We start from the raw sequence: 21,099 nt of genomic DNA on the forward strand, positions 1-21,099 counted from the left end.
CTCCAGGGTAGTGGACATAGCATCGATGAGACCAGCTGGTGACCCCACTGTGTACTCCACTATCTCGGTTATGAATTGGACCCACAGTTAGGACAGCTATTTCTTTGTAGCCTCATCTCAGGTAGGGTACCCAGGTTGTGTCACATGGCAACTGTAGTCCCACGTCAGAAGGCCAATACCTCCACTGAGGCTGGTTATTACTGTCCCATTACCCTGAGGAGACCTATCTGCAAAGACATGGGGAGGGATCATACTGTGGCTCGTGACTGCATAGGGGACATACTTACTTTGCCTCACACACGGTTTGTCTTGTTCAGGGGCGGTTCATGCCTTTAAAGCATGGTTGACATTTTCAGGACAGTCGCGAAGGCCACTGATGGGGGTGTTGCAGTCCATACAGCCTACCTCGACCTGGCAAAGCCCTTCATCACATTAACCCCCTCAGGTATCGTTGATAAACCCATTGGCTGGGATGTGAACACGCACATCATAGAATGTGTTGTAAACTGTCTATGTGACACAACCCACACAGTCATAGTTGCTGGCAGCATATCAGACCTACTGCCTGTCAGAAGTGGTGTCCCATGGGGCCCTTCCATGTGTGCACTCCTGCCATACACCTACATCTTCACGGTACAGGCACACACAGGGGTGCTATGGGCAACAGTGTTTGTAGATGACTGCAAAACAGGTGCCATAGTGGGACAGACATCTGACACAGATATCCTTCGAAGGGGCCTCCCAGGTATGCATATCTGCTGTCAGGGACATGTCCCACAGCTAAATGCAACGTCATGCAACATCATACCTGTGGAGAAGTACTAGGTCACGCCTGTCCAGCATATAGGTGGCTGTCCACTCAGCACAGGGTGATTACCAGGAATCAGGGGACAGTGTTGGATGGTCACCATTCATTCCACACACACGTTGCTATCGTGGTTGTGTGGGTCTTCTACATTGCCCACCTGTTGGTGCAGGGATTCACATCTACATCAGGCTAGGTCATTGTTCCCTTGTACCCATTACCCATTATATCACAATCAAACCACTTTTGACAATCAAAAACTAGAGCGTTGTTAATCTCAACTTGACTGACACACCTGTCTTGACTGACACACCTGTTATGTACTGTCATTTTTATATCTTAGTGCATTTTTGATAAGGTATATATTATTAGTGTTTACAGTTTATATATAGATTAATAAGTTTGTAGGCATAAATGTTTTACTAAGGAGTCTTATGTATTTAGGCATCAATGGATGATATTGTATTTTTTAAAAGGGATACTGTATTAGGAGTTCAATATAACCCTTATTTTATTACATAGAATAACATTTTATAAGTTAGATGTGTATTTTTAGACTTCAAGAATAAGGAAGAAATGTTTTGACAGTTTATATTTTCACATTTTCATATTTTTACATTTTCATATGTTTGTATGTATTAATTTGCTTAAAAGCATTGCAGCTTTAAGTAATTTGCATATCGCCAATGCTATGTATTTAAACAATGAATGAGAGTTCATTTAACAGTTCTGAGGAAGCTCGTGTTGTACGAGTGAAAGCGCTAAACTCACTGTGTGGAAAATAAATTGCTTCAATTTTTAATAGCAATTTTAGTTATTTACCTTGGCTCTAACGAGACTTTATATGTTTTTGCACTGAGGGTCTGATTATATGACTGGCATCTATATTGTGGAGGCATCTCGTTTAACAGAGCAAACTTGTTTGTTAGTTCCTGACCGTTATATGAGTGCAAACAGTGACTTGGTTCGTTGTTTTACATTTCTCTTGTACCCATTACGTGTTACACCTATGATCTACTACATTGCCCCATTCAGACTGTATCTGACCATACACCTACAGCAGCTGGGAAGCCCACATAGGTTGATCGTTGTACAGATGCAGGATGACACCATTTTGTGTAATGCTGCCCCACATGTAGGACCCCTGCCACATCGCGTCACATACCTGCTGTTTGGTGTTGACCTGTGCCTGACATACAAGGCCATGTCAACCCATATGTCATGTGTATGCTTCACCTACTGTATCCGCATCCCTCAGAATCACTAGGGCAGGTGACATTTACCTTGTCACGGTCATTCATGGGATGTGTTTGGGTGACACATATATCACCCAGACAATCATTATGCTGTGGATCTACATCACAGTACATGTGAGACAGACATCCTTCCTAGCCTTGTTCACAGCTATGTTGTCCATTGGATGGAGAATTGCAGGTATAGGCCAGGGATTACATCATTATCACTGCTTGACGGAGATACAGCAATATCATGGGTATTTCATCTGAAGCACAGAAGGTTGGCAAAGTCATCCTAACTATGGTGTAGTATTATGGCTGGGCCTGGGACGATGGCCTACCCTGTACCTATGGACGTGTGAACCTATATTCATAGTTTGTCACATGTACAATTGTCTATCCACTATAGTCTTCGCCACTGTATATTTCTGTGGCACATGATTGTCCTCTGTATTACATGCAGGTATGCTGTGTACGTTGCACATACGTCACAGTTGATGACAGTGTATCTGTGTCCCTAACACTGTGATACTGAGGACTACCACACATCCTTCACAGCATTCCATGCATATGTCCATTCTATTCTTCTTTGGCCTATGGGGGTGTTAAGGCAAACATTACTCAAGTCCCTGTTTGTGCATGCTTCATGTTGGTGTTTGACCAGGCTCCGTTGCAGTCATGTGTTGGACAGTAGTGTGTCTGTGTGTTTGCCATGTGTTTTATTGCCAGTACATCTGTGGAGGTGTAGTTGGCACATGTTCCTCTTTGCAGGGACACCCATCCTGGTGTTTGTGTCATGCATCTGCACTTGGCACGTGCCATATGTCCTGTACTATTCCCACAGTCGTGTATGCCTTCATGCACTACTACTGCGTGTTACTGGCTGTGTGTATGTGGTACACATGGACATTGTGATGTTTGTCTTGACCTATTCCAATGCTAGAACGTAAACATCTGTCAATTAAGTCTTTTAAATCAAACTGTAACACTCATTCGTATTTTCAACATGACACTCATTAACACAGGAAGCTGGGATTAATAACATTTTATTACTGTGCAGCAGGAGGCAAAGGAGTATGCAGTCAAAGTTTAGACATTTGTTCAACTCTATACATGTTACATCTGTATGAGCATTCTGTATACTATCATCTTTTGCACACATTAATGATGTTGTCAGTCACAAGGCATTTACATTGCTAGAGTACAGAACATTGTATTCCTACAACAGTGCTCAGGTAATGCTTATTACATGTTTTCCCATGAGGATAGCCCAACCTTGCGAGACACATATTCAGTTAGACTGTACTTTGGTAAGTTCTGCTCTGACACGGTTCCAACACTGTTCATATTCAGTCCTCCTCCGTGTCCTACTAGGTTCCTGTGTCTCTCTGCTGAGCAGCTGTACTCTGTGTTACAGCTCACAAGCCTATCCTCCTCAGTAGAAGGATGACAGATATACCTGTACATACATGTATTATTCTGTAACCGAGCAGATGACTAATGCTGACTGACATACACCTGCTGCACTGGTTACTGCTAGGGTTAGGGTTCAATCACACTGCAGCTACACTACAAGCAATTACATGCATGAAAAGCTGTACTGCTATATTGTCAGGTAGAATAATATGCATTATACACTATTAGCTTCTAAAGTTGCACGTCATATTATGTTTAAATATGTATTTTGCTAACATTCTCCCTCCTTTGATTGCTTCTACTCTATCCAGAGACACATACAACATTATTTCATTCCCTGGCGTCTTCCTCTGTGGAACGTTTAACTAGGCAGGTAATTTGATGTACATTGCAAGTAGGATTGCATTTTCTATTGACAAATACCACTACAGGTCTTGATCCATAGTCTCAGGTACAGGTATGTTGCCAGAGTCCCTGACTAATACTTACATGCACAGTATCACGCACTAGACACATGCTCCCAATATGAGCAGAACAACACAAATGGCAATCATGATATTCAGTATGACTGACCCCATCCACCCAATGGTTTGTGGAAATGGTTCGGCAGTGGGTTTGGGCCTGGTTCCGTCATGGATGACACCTGCTATATTACCTGTAGGTGGGCGTTGCTTTTGGTCTCTTCATGTGGTAGTTGGACACAGCGATCTTCTTCAGTAAGCGCCGCGTACCAATTCTCAGCGCCACGGTGCAGTCGCACTATTACATTTCCTGCCACCACAGTTCTGATTCCATCCCGTTCATCAGCCACATGTTCAGGGGCGGAAGTCACATTCATCCTTCCTCCGACAGTTTTGATAACTTCCTCTGTTCCCTGATTGATTTCACTACTCCAGAAGCTGGGGGTGTTCCAGCCCAGGTTGTGACGCTGTCACTGAAGTCCATATGAATCGGTATTCCTTTATCTCTTGCAGAGGACTGACATGTCAGAACAGCTTCCATTTCACCCACTGGATTAGTAGGTTTCTCGACTGTGTTCCCAGTTCTTGAACTATATGTGTTATAGTTCGTTTCGCACCCACAGGCAATTGTACAGTATGTCATGTGACTGGAGCCAGATAACCCAAATAACAACTGCTGGACCAATTCCCAGGTAACCATTGCTATGCTTATTTCCCACAAACAACATAACTATATTCTACTTTATTACTGATGCGGGTTACCTCTGCATGTAACAAATTCCTGTCTCTAACAGAGGACTGTTTATACAATTCAGGATGTTTCTGCACATCCTTCAACATTGTTCTCATGATGTTTCAATACAAATTAGGAATGGTGCTACAAGTAGTACTGTGATCTTTGGCTGTTATATGACATTCGTAAGACACAGTTATGTTACAAATACTCCCACCAACTGAAACTGTACCATGTTTATGATAACATACAATTCCTTTTTGTGTAACAGGTAAGTACATTGCCACGTTGTCCTGTGATCTCACAGAACCTGTATCAAAGTGCAGATATTCACAAGTCTCAATCTATCCCCAAGGGGACAACATGCATCGGAAGTCCTCCATATGATGTAGGTATGGCAGTACAAACACAGCAATTTAAAGTGTTCCTAGTCTCTATATGCACACGCATCATGCCTAGGTATCTGTTGAGGTGTGGAAGACACTCTGTGGCCAGTTCATCACGTATCAGTATTTGTATCCGTGTAGTTATATGCAGGTAAGGTCCCGGAAATTGTAACGTAAACACAAACATGGTTAATAGGTGTATAATCATTAGGACAGCAAACATAAATGTCTTTGGGGTTGCTTTGTATTGTTATACAGTCTTCGCCGGGTGATTCGGGCTCTTTGGTATATCAGCTACAAGATGTCAATCAGACTTGATATCCTTTACCAGTTTGAGAAATGTGAGGTGGACCCAGGACGACCTCTCTGCAAACTTTACTGCGGTAGGCGTTGCCAACAGTACCCGGTACAGACATTCGCACTGTCCACTTGGCAATAATGTTCTTTGGATAACAGTGACATACACACAGGATACTGGTGTCAGCTATGCTTCTGTCTTCGTTTGCTCTTATCTGTAACAGACTTTAACTGAGGAACAGTGTTACTAGTTAACAATCCTCTCATGTCACCTACTACTGAGTCATCGACCTCCGGCTCTGCAGGCATGACAGCTTTCCACTCTGGCACATGATATGCCATTCCACATACTACTTGAAGTGGGTGCAGCACTTTACATTTGGAACTGTTGTCATGCTCAGCAATGCTAGAGGTAGACAGCTCATGTAACTCGTCTGGATGTCACCCACCAAACTCCTCTACTTATTTCTCGGGATCCCATTCTGCGGCGGCAGTCGTGCTGAGTGTGGGTTGTACATGCAATTGACATTCATGGTAATAAGTAATCCCCCAGGTAGCGTGATTGTCTGGTTAACTACATGTGTTCTATTGTCACTGTAGCTTCTTTACAGCATGCCAGATCTAGGGATACTTAATTTTACTGGCACCTTTGCCACTGCTGCTGCATCCAGATTACTGGTTGGGAATGCTTCTACCCATTTTGATTATATATATGTGTAATCGCTAAACAGTCTTTGTTCCCTTCACATTTATGCAGATGTATGAATTCCATACAAATAGTACGGAATGGTTAGGGTGGTGTAGGTAAACTCACTCCCTTCGGTTTAAATACTCCCTGTGCATGATATCTACGGCAAACGTGACACGCTGCTCATGAGGTTTGTATGTGGTTCGTAATTCCGTATGTTAGGGGTATTCTGTTAACCAAATGTACCATCCCCCCTGTTGAGACATGTCTGTACCCATGGCTCCACAAAGCCGCATATCTGAATATATTAGACGTTAATATTGGCTTTCTCACTGTGGATATGTGCAGTCCGTGTTCAAGGATTGCTCCTCGTCATAACCACGTCGGCTTTTCTGCTTTCGTAGTTGCTGTTTGCATTGTTTGTACAGTTTCTACATCTAAACAGTCTGAGGTTTGTCATTCCTCATTCACACAGACACTTTCCAACTGTGACGCTGCTTGTTTTGCAGGTGCATGAGCTCATGCCTCAACTTTCCTACTGTTATCCTGTTGCTTTCTATGCCCTGCACATTTACAATTACCTACTTCAGTGGGTAACTGCATGTAGTCTAATGCATTCAGGTTCGTATGCGCATGATTAATCGGTTTACCGGTGGATGTTATCATTCCCTATTCTTCCACTGCTGCTCATAAACATGCACTGCACAGACAACAGAATGACTATCGGGACATATGTCCACACATCTTTTTCTGCTACAGTACAAGCACGTGTTAAAGCTATCTATTCTGCTGCTTGAGCAGACACGTTATGCTGCAGGGTTTGGCCGTCTACAATGTCATTATCAATAACTACTGCATAAACTACTTCATTCGTTCCTGTAGGACTCTGTCTACATGATCCGTACACATTAACTGTCACCTCTGCATCATCTAAGGGTATATCAGTGTTATCATGTCTGTGTGTAGTTATTTAATCCATTTCGTATAGGCAACTGTGTGGTGTGCCATACACAGGTGTCAGACATGACGTTGATAGGTTTCATGTTGTACAACGTTCAATCACCATGTGAGGTTGACTCAGTGGTATGGTCAGACATGACAAATGTCTAGCACGAGTCAGGAATTCTATCTTCTCTTGCAGCAGATTGATCGCAACTGCATGACACATTCTCACAGTGAGAGGGTGGTCTAGTAACATTACGGCCGGGGCCTGTACTGCCATGGGTGCTACAACAACTGCCTGTACACAATGTGGCACTGACCATGCCACAGTGTCCAACTGCAATGAGTAGTCATCTATTTAGCATTGCTTACTTCCCTGCTGTTGCATCAAGACTGACGTCATATATCTCCGCTTACAATCTACGGTCTGACAACATGTGTTATGATTATTCACGAGACCTACTACAGCTGTTAAGGCTATCAATCGTTCTAGTCTGCATAACGCTGTTTCTGCTACTGTAATCCGTGTACTATGTGTTGTGCTGCCATAGGTGTATTAAAGGTTAAGGCAAACAATACAGCGGATTCCACAGCATTGTTTGGTATCCAGATTTAACATGTGTTAGTCGGCCCAGACACGACATCATTCCCTTCTTGTTAGTTGGCTTGGGTGCTTATTATATTGCTACCTTCCTATCGTCATGTGATGTTCTACCCTACTTGGATACCAGATATGCCAGGTAATTGACCTGTATTCTCTGTAGTTGCAATTTATGCTTGCTTACTTTATGTCCCTGTTCTGCTGATTATCTCAATAATGCTATTGTATCTTCCATACATTGCTGCTGGGTAGGGGCCGCAAGCAGAATATCATCCAATTAAAGTGGATCTTGACTGGCCCCGGTGGAGTTGACACCGAATGTAGCTAGCCATCCCCTGTGAGAATATCGTTGTACTTTCACAGTAGCCCCGCGATAGCGGGTATGGCTGTATCTGTCACCCTGACTGTACAAGCAAAGCAATACGAACTATGTGGATGTATAGGTATTGCAAAGTAAGCATAGCTTATATGTACCACGGTAAGATACTTCTGTGGCATGTTCATAGCATTGAATATAGTATGTGGGTCTGGCACCAACGCTACCCTAAGTATTCTTACATTATTTACAGCTTAACATACTGTACCATCCGCCATTCCCCTTTTGGTTTCCGATCAGGAGATACAGGGGTATTGCATGGTGAATAGCGATTACTTTGTGGATGGGGAATTCCCTCTCTGACTTTGCAGATATCTTCTGGTGTCCACGGTCTATACGCTACGGGGGTTGGGTCCTGGCCTTCCTGTCCTGCATGATGGTTCGGTACTTCAATTAATTGACAGATATCCTCACTCTGTTTTAGTACTGTGTTCTTACTCGGGTGTCCCTAGGTATGTTACGTGTTCGGGATGTGGTTTCAATAGCTTCTATTACATTTGTTTGTTGTGCTACCTCTGTTGCCACAGGATAACGTGTGGGGACTAGCCTGCCCTCCCGCTTAATATCCTGCATGTGGTATCTGAGGTGGTAGGGTGTTGTGGGGGGGGGGGCGGTCGGTACTACTGTATTATGATCTTCTCTGTGTACGTATGGTGCTTAGCCATTTGTAGTGTTCTATTCCCTTCGGTACACTACCTCAGTCCACCGATGTGCATGACGGATACCCAATTGTCGCTGTTTTGTCGCCTGCACATCTTAGGGCTGCCACCTTTTCCAATGCACAATGTGGGACATTAGTGTTCGGAACGTGTAATTTGCCTGGAAAATGCATACCCACGGCCAGTACATAGGACAGGTATTCACGTTTTGCCAGGAGAGCGACCAATTGTTGTAGCATTTCAGTTGCTTATTCTGTTTATTATTATATTTTGCTGTTCCACATACAAATTTACTGTTTTATGCTACCATCTTGATATATATCTGGGAAATGTTTGTCCTGAGATATCAGGACATTTGACATTTGTTTGGTTTATTTACAGGACACGGCTGGCCAGAGAGGGCATATCCCTCTCAGGGTGGAACAGGTGTTTACCTTGGAACATATGCATCAAATTTTCAGGGATTACAATGTTTCAGTAACGATATGTTGCCTAATATACCATCAATGTCATATTTATTACCCCATTTTGCTGCGTAACTCACATTATGTGCTCTCTGCGATTGCATATTCTTCACGTCACCCGTCAAACGTAGATCACATGATCTGTTGCTTCGATAATCTCCCATATCCTCTACACGACTGCTACGTACCCTTCTGTCATAACACGTGTGTCTGCTTGCGTGTATCGAGTGTAGTGTCTACAATCACTATTTAGTGTGGTGTGTGTTCGCGTGACGTATGTTCAGATTTAACAGTATGTGGGTAGGTCTTGACCGATATCACTACTGTTAACAGAAACACAATGTAGTCTGGTCCCTGATCTACAATAGACAACAAAAAGCAGACACTCCTTACCTGGGCCTCCTGTTTAAGGCTGCACGTTTTCTTCTTGGGATCCAGTTTTCCGCTTTTCAGCCACAGATCAGACAGTAAACAGCCTCTTTACACACAACAATTCAGTCGGAGGTCTTTTCATTCAAGAAGAACCATTTATGCATATTCTCCAGCGTACATGTCTAACCAGCCATGCACTCTGACCTGTAGCTTACCAAGGAATTCGGATTACAAGGATCACAATGTGAAATAAGTTGTTACAACCAGACTGTAGTTATCAGTAGGCTTTTCTAAGTGACAGCCGATAACACAGGAGGCTCGGGTTGAACGTTTTAGTAGTGTACACAGGCAGGCTAAATAATATACAGTCCAAGTATGAGAGTTTTGTCTGACTCTATACAGTAAGCAGTTTCTTTATATAGTGTTTACAATCAGCTTTTGCCCACCTTACTGACGTGGTCGGTCACAGGGCATTTCCATCACTATGGTCCGCAATAGTCCATACATACGTGGGTGCTGGGGTTGTGCTTTTAAATTGTTTTCTCATGGGAATAACACAGCCTTGCAAGGCACCTTGTACATTACAGTATCCTTTTGTGATTGTAGCTGTTTCAAGGACCCTAGACTGTTACGATACAGTGGACAGTTAATTTCTTAATACGTTGCTTTGTCTCTCTGGTAGGGAGTTGTACTGCTATCTTTGATTGAGCTCACAAGGCCATCCTCCTCTGGGGAAGGAGTGCTGTTATGCATGTACATACATTTATTGTTCTGTAACCCAGCAAATAATTAATGATGACAGACATGAGCCTGCTGTACTGCTTACTGCCAGGTTCAGAATTCCATCACAGTACAGCTTAGCTTCACCAATTACATGCAGGCTTAGTTCTACTGCCATATTGTACGGTACAATTCAATACATTATATAGTATTTGAGTGTAAACTGGAACTTCATATGTGTTTCTATATATTTTACGAACAACATCCATCCAGCCATATGCATGTTGTTCCGTCCTTTACCTTGACCGTGTGTATTTGTCCGTCCAGCCACGCTAATCTCCACATGTGATGTCCCAGTTTCCCCTTCTTTGCCTGTAGCACCCTGTTAGGACGTCCTGTGTGGTAGGCACCTGTTCCGCTATATGTGATCGACTTCACTGCAAAGATAATCATCGATGCGGTGGTCCAACGACCGACTTGTCCACATGTGTACACTTATGTGCACCGTGTCGTATGCAAACCTAGATGGTTTGGACGGGTACATACTACATGCGGATGTACACATTCTGCTGACACATTCACATGCAGCCATTTACATATCTGTACCTGCGGTGGGTTGGTGACATGTGGCGTACGTATTTGCCCGCGTGGCATTGCCTAACACAAACTTCTTACCACAGTTCAGGTATGCACATTGTGTGTGGTTGTATAGCTGCACACGGATGCTAGCAGGTTTGGGTGCAGGGGTATACATGGGTGTGACTGACATGTACAATGAGGCTATTGTGTAGTACATCCGAATGCATGGGTTCTGCTTCTGGATATTACACTTCATCATACACCATCCAGTGTATGCAACAGAGACGTTGCTGGGTCTGGGATATGTTGCTATGCACATGTTTGCCTGTGTTTGAGGTATCTTGCTTCCTTACTGTTGTTATGTCAGCACAGCTACCCGGCTATGTACTGTCACTACTGCTTGTGACCATTATGGTTGGCACCTTTTCCAATGCCCATAGTGGGGCATGTTATGTGGACACTTCGAATTTGCAGGACTACACATACCCAGGGCTAGTGCAGTTGACAGAACTTCACTTGTTTGCCATACTATGAGCTTATTCTGTAAGCGTTTGGGTTCCTTATTTATTTTCTTATGCCATGTCTGTGTTCCATATCGTAATGTATATGTTTTATGCTACTATTTACATGTATATTGCCGGAATTTGCGTGGCAGGGGATCGGAGGTCATTTTCCATTTTTACGATTGTTGCAGGGACATGACTGTCCAATCAGGGACTGTCCATGGCACATTGGGACAGCAGGTAACCCTGGTGACCATGCCCATGTCGCTACTGGGCTTTCCACCTTTTCCATTTTCCGATCTGGGATATTTCCGGGACTCACATCTGACTTTACAGGCCGACACATACAAACGGTCACTATATAGCATAGAAATTCACTTGTTTGCCTAAATAATATGCTTATTATTGTGGCAATTTCCTTGCTTATTCTGTTTATTGTGTCATTTAGGTATTTCTGTTACAGAAATAACCAATTCATGCTACCATTACATTAAATACGGGATATCATTTTGTCCTACAATCGTAGCACATCAGCCATTTCTAATATGTTTTTTCGGGACACAACTGTCCATGGAGAGACTGCCCCAACCAAAGTGGGACAGGTGGTGACCTTAGTCGCTGCTCCTATGTCGGTGCGGCGTGCTGACATGCGGCTGTACACCTTCTCTGAGTGTAAACACTGACAGTGCATTGCGGGACGAACGCGGTCTTATGCGTATCCTTTGCTCCTTGGACGGGTACACTTATGCCTTCGTGGCTTCTATTTGCTTCTCTGTTAATTTGGGACGGGGACTATGTTGCATACTGTACGTGCGTTTCATTCTGCACAGGACCTGGCTGCTGCCATTACTATTGTGGGCGGACCGTGGCTGTCAGCACATTAGGTTGCTCACCTCATGCCGGCTTAGACACGCCTCCAGACGCATCCTACCTGGGCTCGCTCATGTACACCACGCACGTGTCTGTGATTCCGGTGCACTCTCATTAATATGTATATGGCGCTACTGCGCCGGATATTCCATGCACCGCCGGCGCAGGCCTTACGCCGGCCTTGCGCCGAGCTTCATGAATCCCGGGGACAGTCTTTTACTTCCATTGTTGTTAGTACTTTCCCTTTCTCTATCTATAAAAAAATGATAATTTTCTCTTCATTTTTGTAGAAAAGATATGGCTGAAAAACCCTCCGGTTTTAAAAAATGTACAGCCTGTGGCCAGAAAATTCAACTACCTGATGCACATGCTATGTGTCTTTATTGTTTAGGTCCAGCCACTTGGATTCTGCCTGTGATATTTATAAGACCTTCAACCCTAGGGCCCTTACTGATAGAAAAAATAAACTATTTTTGAGAGGATTACTCCCATCAAAATCTTCAGATACTGTATCTAGGGCTCAGATCCCTAAAAACATGATGAAAAAGAGGTTAAAAAGCATTCCTTGGACCCTATAACTTTCTTGAATCTGGGTTTGGAACTGCATTTCAAAACCTTCCGATAACACCTGTTTGGGTCCAAATACAAAATCTTTGGGTACGACTATTTTGGATTCAAAAACAAAAACTTCGGATCTGACCCCCTCAGATCCACAGAAGCATACTCATGGCCGGCCTTAGGCATAGGCAAACTAGGCAACCATCTAGGGCACCGTACAGGCCGGCCTAATAAAGGGCGTAAAATCGCAAAACAAACCAAAGTTAAAAAGTTAAACTTTCTTCACTTTTTAACATTGCGCCCGATGCCCGTTTGTACACAGTAGCATTGCGCCCTCCCCCCAAGACTGACAACATGAGCACACAGCATAGAACACCCCCCTCCCTACGTTGTTGTTCTTCCATTCCCTCCCCCTGCAAGATGTATGTATGAGTCTCCTAGTAGTGCTGTTGTCCAGCATTATTTAAAAGCATCCAATCAGTGATGCTTTCATATTAGTGACATCCCTGGCTACTGCCAATCGATAGTACATAATGCAGCTCATGCCCGCCTCTCATTCTTTCCTTCATGACAAGCTAGAGGTGGGCACATCCATTGGCTGATATTTGCTTCCTGAATTTCTTCTGGACTGGACGGCGTGATGGATCATCGGCAGCCTGGTTTGCTTCACCATGCGGGCTCCCAGCTGCGGATTTAATTTATTTTATTTTGCTGCTTATTTTGGTACGGTAAGTTGATGCTGCAGCCTGCACTTGCTTAAATTTGTCTGTACCATAAAAGCATTACATTTCCAGGTCCACAAATTTACATTCTCCGTCGAAGCTTTAGCTAGGGTAGAGCAGAGGGGATTACTGCCCAGGGTACTAACTGGTAGGTGTTATGATCAAGCACTGTTGAAGAGGTACTTGACTGTTCCCTACAATTCAGAAGTAGGATTACTGGTTGCAGTTATTGAGTTTATGTGTTGATAAATCTTTTAAGCAGCCTCACTGTAATACTGCAGCTGTTTAATGTATTTCAAAGATGGAAGTAAGTGTGTGTGTGTGTGTGTGGGGGGGGGCAGCTCTTGTATTGTCAACTCATCATCTTTTTTTGTCCTCAGCTTTGGAATGTATTTTTTTTCTCATTAGCTTGGGCTGGGGAGGGGGGACTCTGGTATTATCCTGGACCCCCAATTGCCCCACATGCAGCACTGTTGCCTGCAGGAGAACTTTTTTACATTCATTCATGTTTTATTATAGTTTAAAAATATATGCATTGATAGCTCTTTTAATCCAACAGTATGAAGTGCAGTTTAAAACAATAGTAGAAAAGAATTGCTGAACAAAATGTTAAAAAAAAAAATAGATGTTTTCATTGCATAGTTGTCCAGTGACTTGATGGCTACTGACAGTTGTGAATTATTTTTCTAGTAGTAGGTCATCTGCTTTGTCTGTTCTTATAATCAGGCTTCGAGCTGTATTACCAGGTTGATACTTTTTAGTTTTAACCAGTCGTATTTCAGGATTTACAGAGACCATATTCTAAAGCAATTTATTTTCCCATTGTGTCATGCTACCCAGCTTGAACTAATGTTTGCTTTTCTTCTGTCCTAAATTAACACTGGTATACTGCTGTAATTTATCATATGGGAAGGGCTTTCTCATTTATGGTAAGCCATTAACCATGCAATCTTTGTGTCATAGTTTCATAGGTGGTTACTAGGCTAATGACCCAAGAACCTTTACAAGCGTAGGCATGTTTATCCCAAGTTAACCCAATTAGCAATACATAGGTGAGTGGAGTTCATGGAGGTATGAGCCTAATGCCTGCCTATGTCCATGAGAAAATGGACATGACCCCAGGAGTGAACTTGCAATTACCCATCCATTGATCTAAGTTGTGCTTGAAGAGAGTCAGAGAGGGGCTTTGTTTCACATGAATGGAAAGCTTGTTCCAGAGAATGGGTAGTTTCAGGGGGAGGTATCTGTCTCTCCAGCATGATTTGTTCATATCCATGGCTAGGTTAAGATTCCCAGAGCAAGTGACCCTCATGTGGCTTGATTTGTGAATGTGTAAAATGTCCATCAGGGTTGGGTCAGAGACTACCCTGTAAGCAAGACACAGATCACCCTCTAGTAGCCTATAGGAGACAGAATCCAGTGATAGTGCTTTCAGTCTTTCCACTTACGATGTGGTTTTGCATCTGTCTGGTGAGGTACATGCAAAAGGCTGCATTGTACTGAAATGGTCTGATGAGGGATGAGTATAATGGAATTATAATGTCCTTGCATCTAGATCTAGATGCCGAGCTTTTACTTATGAAATGTGTCACATAGGACTTCCTCACCACTGTAGGTAACATGGTGGTCGAAGTTCAGATTATCAGCCTGAGTACTCGGGTCTCGTACTCTACTCTTGGGGGGGGGTGATGTCTGTATTGTAAATAGCAGGGATGCTAACTTTCCCAAAGGGAATAATTACACATTTTTTTTGCATTTAGCTTCAGTCCGTGACTTTGGCACCAATCATTAGTCTGCGTTAATCCTTTCTGTAGTACCACTGGGGGAGTCCGTGATTGCACTCAATTTGCAGTCATCGGTGAACTTGGTCAGCTACAGGCCATCCATGTTTGCCTAGACTTCTGAGAAATAAATTCTGAACAGTAAAAGGCCCAGCACGGAAACCTGTGGTACGACACTATTGACTGGTCTTTTGCTAGATGTGAATTCACCCACTTTGACAGTATGTGTCCTGTTGGTGAGCCATTTGGCTACCCATCAGTGAGGTAAGGGTTTATTCCCAATTGATTGAGTTTGTCTATAATACCTATATAATATGTGCTCCCCCATGTTAGTGAGCATTATGTCCAGAATATTTGAGCCCATCTTTGGTGTGCTGACTAGCTGTTCCAGGGCATTTGCACTGGCAAGGTCCAAGAACCATGGAGCAAGCAGATTTGTGGTCATGTATTTTCCCCAGTTGATGGTAGGATAATTAAAATTGCCAGTGAGTATGGTGTTGGGCTACATGGTAAGTGATGCCAGTAGGTCCAGGTATGCATTATGCTTTTCCTGGTTCATTGTGGGGGACCTGTAGCTAGTGAAGATGTTTTAGGGGATTTTGCCTAGTGTTAATTGGACTTGGAGTAGCTTGAGAGAGTCATAGAGGAGACAGGTGCAAGACCATCTGTGACAAAGCAGCGTGGTCTGTCAACCATGTCCTCCCAAGCTGACAGATATTGGATCCCCTTGCACTGACACCAGAAGTTAAACCAGTTGTTAAATCAATCATTTTTTGTTGGTAATGTGGCATCATCTTTAGTGATGGCAAAATGCTGCTCAAAGCTTGTCTCATGCCTGCCTGAGACACAGAATCTAAGAGCTCAGGCATATCTGTATGCATATAGTTCGGTGAGGTATGTCTCTGGTCATGGACACCCACATGGACTATGACGGAGTTATACTGGTACTTGTGGTAAGTGCTTGAGTGACTTGACTGATCCTGGCACCTGATAAGCAGCTAACTGTAACCTTGTCCTTATCCAGCCTGGTGAGGGGGACATCCGTGTGCAGGTTATTTACTTGTTGTAACCAAACCACCGACCAGGAGAAGAATATTTGTTATGAGAGGAAAATGTTTGGATAGCGATTTATTTACAGCTTTTTCTTCAGTGCTGAGCAGAGTTAATTGTGAAGAAACTGTGTGTAGCGTTCCTGGCTGGCAACTTGTTTCCTGCCCAGATGTTTAGGGAATGCAGTCCCTCAGTGTTAATGGGTCACACCAGTAGTTTGTTCTGTAGTGTTTAATAATTATTCATTCACATTCGATTTATTGTTAAACAACTCTTTTAAGCATGAGGCAGCTAGAAGTTTTAACATTTCACACAGATGTTTGTTAAAAATGTTTTAAATGTTAGCATTTATATTTTTAACTTGGATGTGCATTATGGTTGTTTAGCAAGTAGTATAAAAAAGACTAAGTGGCCAAGATCACACTTTTGACTGGTCTGCGACAGGGAAGTTAGGGTTTAGTGGAGAGAGTGAATTCTTTGGACTGCTAAGCTGGGCTGGGGAACCTGAGGCATGTGAATTAAGTGGGCCAGAGTGATATATTTTCTAGGGGGCATAACGGTGTTATGAAAAAAAGAGATCGCTAAAAGTATGAGTACATTTCCTTTATCTTCCTTACAGTTTTCTAGAGGAGGAATCTTGTAATATAGTGATTCATTTCTGTTACATGCTGTGGAAAATAAGTTTAGCTAGTAGGGTTATGAGTTAACGGGTTACATGAGACTAGCTTGGATTCTGCTGTCACTGGTATATAATTTTTTATATATTTGTTATGTAGAATGTGTATGCAAAAAGTGTGGTTCAAATATTTATCCGGTACGTTAGTTCTATCTTTGAGTCAGAAAGGACTGTAGAAGAATTTCAAGCGGCAGTATTTAAACTTATAACAGTGAATTTTGCTCTAAAAGCAGACTGTTTAAAAAGTTTCAACTTTTCGTGTAGCAGGTACTATTTTAACAGTTTATTTATTTTGACTAGTAACTGAAAATGTTAAACTGATGTGTATCTGTTTTTTTTTCCATTATACATATGAGCGCATAATATAACAGTTCTAGGCAAAATCTACAATTGGGAATTAAAATGCATGTTGACCCCAGTCTTCCTGCTCACGTTTCATGTCTGTTTTAATCAGCGGTAATTGTATGCTGAATGTATGACCAAACTAAGGGCACTGCAATGTTTGATTTAGTTTTATGTGCTTTAATACAAAACTTATGCCTTTTACCTGATACCTCAACTTACTGCCAAAGTAGTTGGTAACTTTTATTCTCAGTGTTAGAATGCTTTGCTGGTCTGCAAAAGTTGCATGCAGTTGGATGTATCTTTTAGTAGCTTTTGACTGAGTTAGCCATACAGGCTTGTATCACACTTGAAATTGGTATTTGTACTTGCTAAATTAAGTAAGACTTAATGAAAAGTGTGTTTAATTTCCGTATGCTATGATAATTTTGATTTCAGAGTATGGATCTACTGAATTTTCGCATGCTGTAACACAGAATACAAAGCAGTCCATCATATGGATGGATGTATAGGTATAGATGGATGTATAAGTACTGCAGTTTGCTTTCACTTCATCCCCATTTCCTTTCGTCAATGGTTAATCCTTTTCAGTGTTTCCTACACTGCTTGTTGGGCACCAGAGGTGTATATAGAGATGTATATAGAGGTGTATGTAGAGGTGTATATATGCAAAAAAGTTAATACTGTCTTTCATGACTGTAGAGAAACTCTACGCTAGCAACAGATCAAGCAGGTTTATTAAGGAGCATTTAGCCATCAATTGCAGTCTTAAGGTGTCACAGTATGACTGATTTTTCATGCATTTAAACATTGAAAGAACTGGAGTGGGGTGTGTGGGAGTGGCCAATATGTGGGTGTGGCTTGAATATGGTGTGGGTGGCGCTTAAGCGGCACCAGAGCAGTACTTCACATAGGGTGCCATTACAGCTAAGGCCGGCCCTGAGCATACTGATAGGTCACCTTGGATCCAATCTTCTACAAGCTTGGATCCATTGTCCTCTCATCGCCCATCTCCTTTTCTGTAAAGGCATCATCTTTCTAGGGCTTCATCAATAGCTTCTTATTCTTATTCCTCCAGAAGTCTGACCAAAGCAGATGTGGGCAGGATGTTGATGAAATTCCTCTCAAAGCAAATTCAAATGGGAGTTCTCCTGGCTCCTACCCAATCTGGTCTGGAGACCTTTGTGAGTACTACCCCCACCTATTTTGTCTCCTTCTCTGATCTGACCTTTGGTTTAAGCTCAGTTGGAACTGAGAATCCAAGATACATCCTTATCAGATCTGAAGTTCATTGTATCTTCTATGCTGGTACCGCCTCTGAGTGGACCAGCTCCAAGCATGTTAGAGACAGATTAACTCTTGGACCCATAGCTTTTATGCTGGGTCTGGGGTGTTGGAGTCAACTCCATGGTTGTCTGAGTCATTTTTGTCCCTCAGAGACTTGGCGCTGGACAGGTCTGCTCTGAAAACTGCCTCAAGTGGTTTACCTTTGAGTCAGAAGGAGCCAAAAGTCCAGAAGCATATCTTATTGGAACACTCTCTTTCTCTGAGGCATTCTGCTTTCAAGGTAGTGGAGAGAGTTTTCTCTGTTCCAAGAGAAAGGATATATCCACTCTCCTCAGCTCATACTTCTCAGACCCAGATGTCTTTGTGTCTTGAGCCTCAACTTCCTGCACTACAGGGACACCCAGCCCAAGATCTACTTGATACCCAGTAGGGAATATTGATATCTTCCAATACTTCTCTGGAACATCCTGCCTAAGAAGTCCCTAGGAAGAGAAAGTGCAAAATGAGGCACTTAGACCCTCCTCAAGAGTCTGTCATGGAGGATACTGATTTCTATTAGAGGGAAGGATTTTCAAGATCATCACCTGATGACATTTCCTTTGGAGACATACTAGAGATCCTAAAGCAAAGGGGTGGCTGGTCTACTGACAACCCTTACCAACAGGAAACAGTGTTCCTGGAAGCCTTTGGAGCTAGCCCATCTAGCTCCTGGGTGACTCTGCCCACTGAAGAGCTCATTGATTTGATCTCTTGACAAGCATGGAAAGAACCTGATTCTATTGAGCCATCCCCCAAGAGACCAGACAGGAACCTGGCACCACCCAATGATAGGGCATTCTTGAGCAAGGGAATACCAGTTGATGCCATGGCTGTAGTGGCAGCCACAAAAAAGGTACTTGCAGAACAAAGTTCCTCTGTTCATCCCTGTATAAGGGAGTCTAGGGTGCTGGAGAAATTTAGGCAGTGTGTTTATCCTTCAGTGACATTTGCACTTTGGTCACTGTATTATTTGGCACACTTTACTAGTCTCCAGAGGAATTTGATTAAAGAACTTATCAAATCCCTCTCTGGGACCATTACTTTTGAGGCAGATATCTCAATTACCTGACAGATGGCTGTCCTACAATCTATTTCAAATTTGTCCATGAGGCTCATCTCACATGCAGTTGAAGTTTCCTCAAGAGTGGCTGGCTTAGGCTTTTCTATCAGGAGGCATGCCTGGATGCACCTGTGTGATTTTGAAGAGTCCTTCAAGTCTTTCTTCATTAATGCTCCTTTTTATGAAAGTTCTTTATTTGTTCCCAAGGTTAAAGACACACTATTTAGGTGTGAGCAGGATGGCAAAACCCTGTTTGCTGTGGGCATACTTTTTTGACTCCTCAAAGGACCGTTTCTAGGAATCAATGAGGTGGATGAAAATTGTGGTTCAGAAATTCCCAGGGTGCCTTCCAAGTTCCACATGGAAACAGTTCTCCCAGGGAAAGAGGTGGGAACTCTAATGGAAGATGCCACCCACTCAGCATGAGGCCTGCAAAACCAAGGATCTAGAGATACATTCACTAACAGATCCTATCAGTGCTCCTGAATGGAGACTCAATTATCCACCTCTGGAGACAGTTGTGGCTTGTTTATCCCTGCACCATAGAGCTTGGCTAGAGATTACAAAAGATTCATGGGTACAGATAATTATTTACAGAGGTTATATGATACTTTTTCCCTACCTCCCCTTGACAATAAACAAAATTCCCAACTTACCACCCAGTCAGAGGAAAGCAGCAGCACTGGAAATAAATAAAAAACTGCTATAAAAAAAGAGTCATCCAAGGGTCTCCCAGACCAGAAAGAGTCAGGAACTCACTCAAGATTCTTTTTAGTACCAAAGAAAACAGAAGACTGGAGACCAAGTTTGGATCTCAGGATTCTGAACAAGTTAGTTCAGTATATCAAGTTCTGGATGGTGACAGTTCAGTCCATTCTGCCTTTTCTGCACAAGGATGACTTCATCTACTCAGTTGATCTTCAGGGTGTTAACTATCATATACAAATGAACAGACAATTCAGAAGATACCTACACTTCTGGCTGGAAGACTGTCATCATCAATATGAACTCTGCCCTTTGGTCTCACCGCAGTCCATGGGTGTTCAGAAATGCATGGCAGTAGTGGCAGCTCACTTGAGACTGCAAGGTTTCAGGTTGTTTCCTTACATAGATGACTGGCTCATAGCTACTCTGACCAGGCATCATCTGATCAAAGCATGGAATTATGTACTCCATTTATGCTCTCACCTGGGAATTACTATCAATCACAACAAATCTCAACTAGAACCATCTCAAATATTGGAGTTCATCAGAGCTTTATTCAACACAGTATCCTTGATAGCCTTCTTCCCTTTATCAAAGGTACAAACCATATAATTCCAGATCAAAAATTCATTCAAAATTCTCATCTCTCAGCTCAGTTGATCTTTCAAGCATTGGGGTCGATGTCTGCTGTGATAGTTTTGGTTCCATTAGTAAGACACCTCATGAGAAGTCTTCAGTGGATCCTAGTGACTTAGTGGTCTATTCTTCACCA

This window comes from Protopterus annectens, chromosome 8.part1, assembly GCF_019279795.1.
Source record: "Protopterus annectens isolate FY-2018-M chromosome 8.part1, PAN1.0, whole genome shotgun sequence".
Classification (NCBI taxonomy): domain Eukaryota; kingdom Metazoa; phylum Chordata; order Ceratodontiformes; family Protopteridae; genus Protopterus; species Protopterus annectens.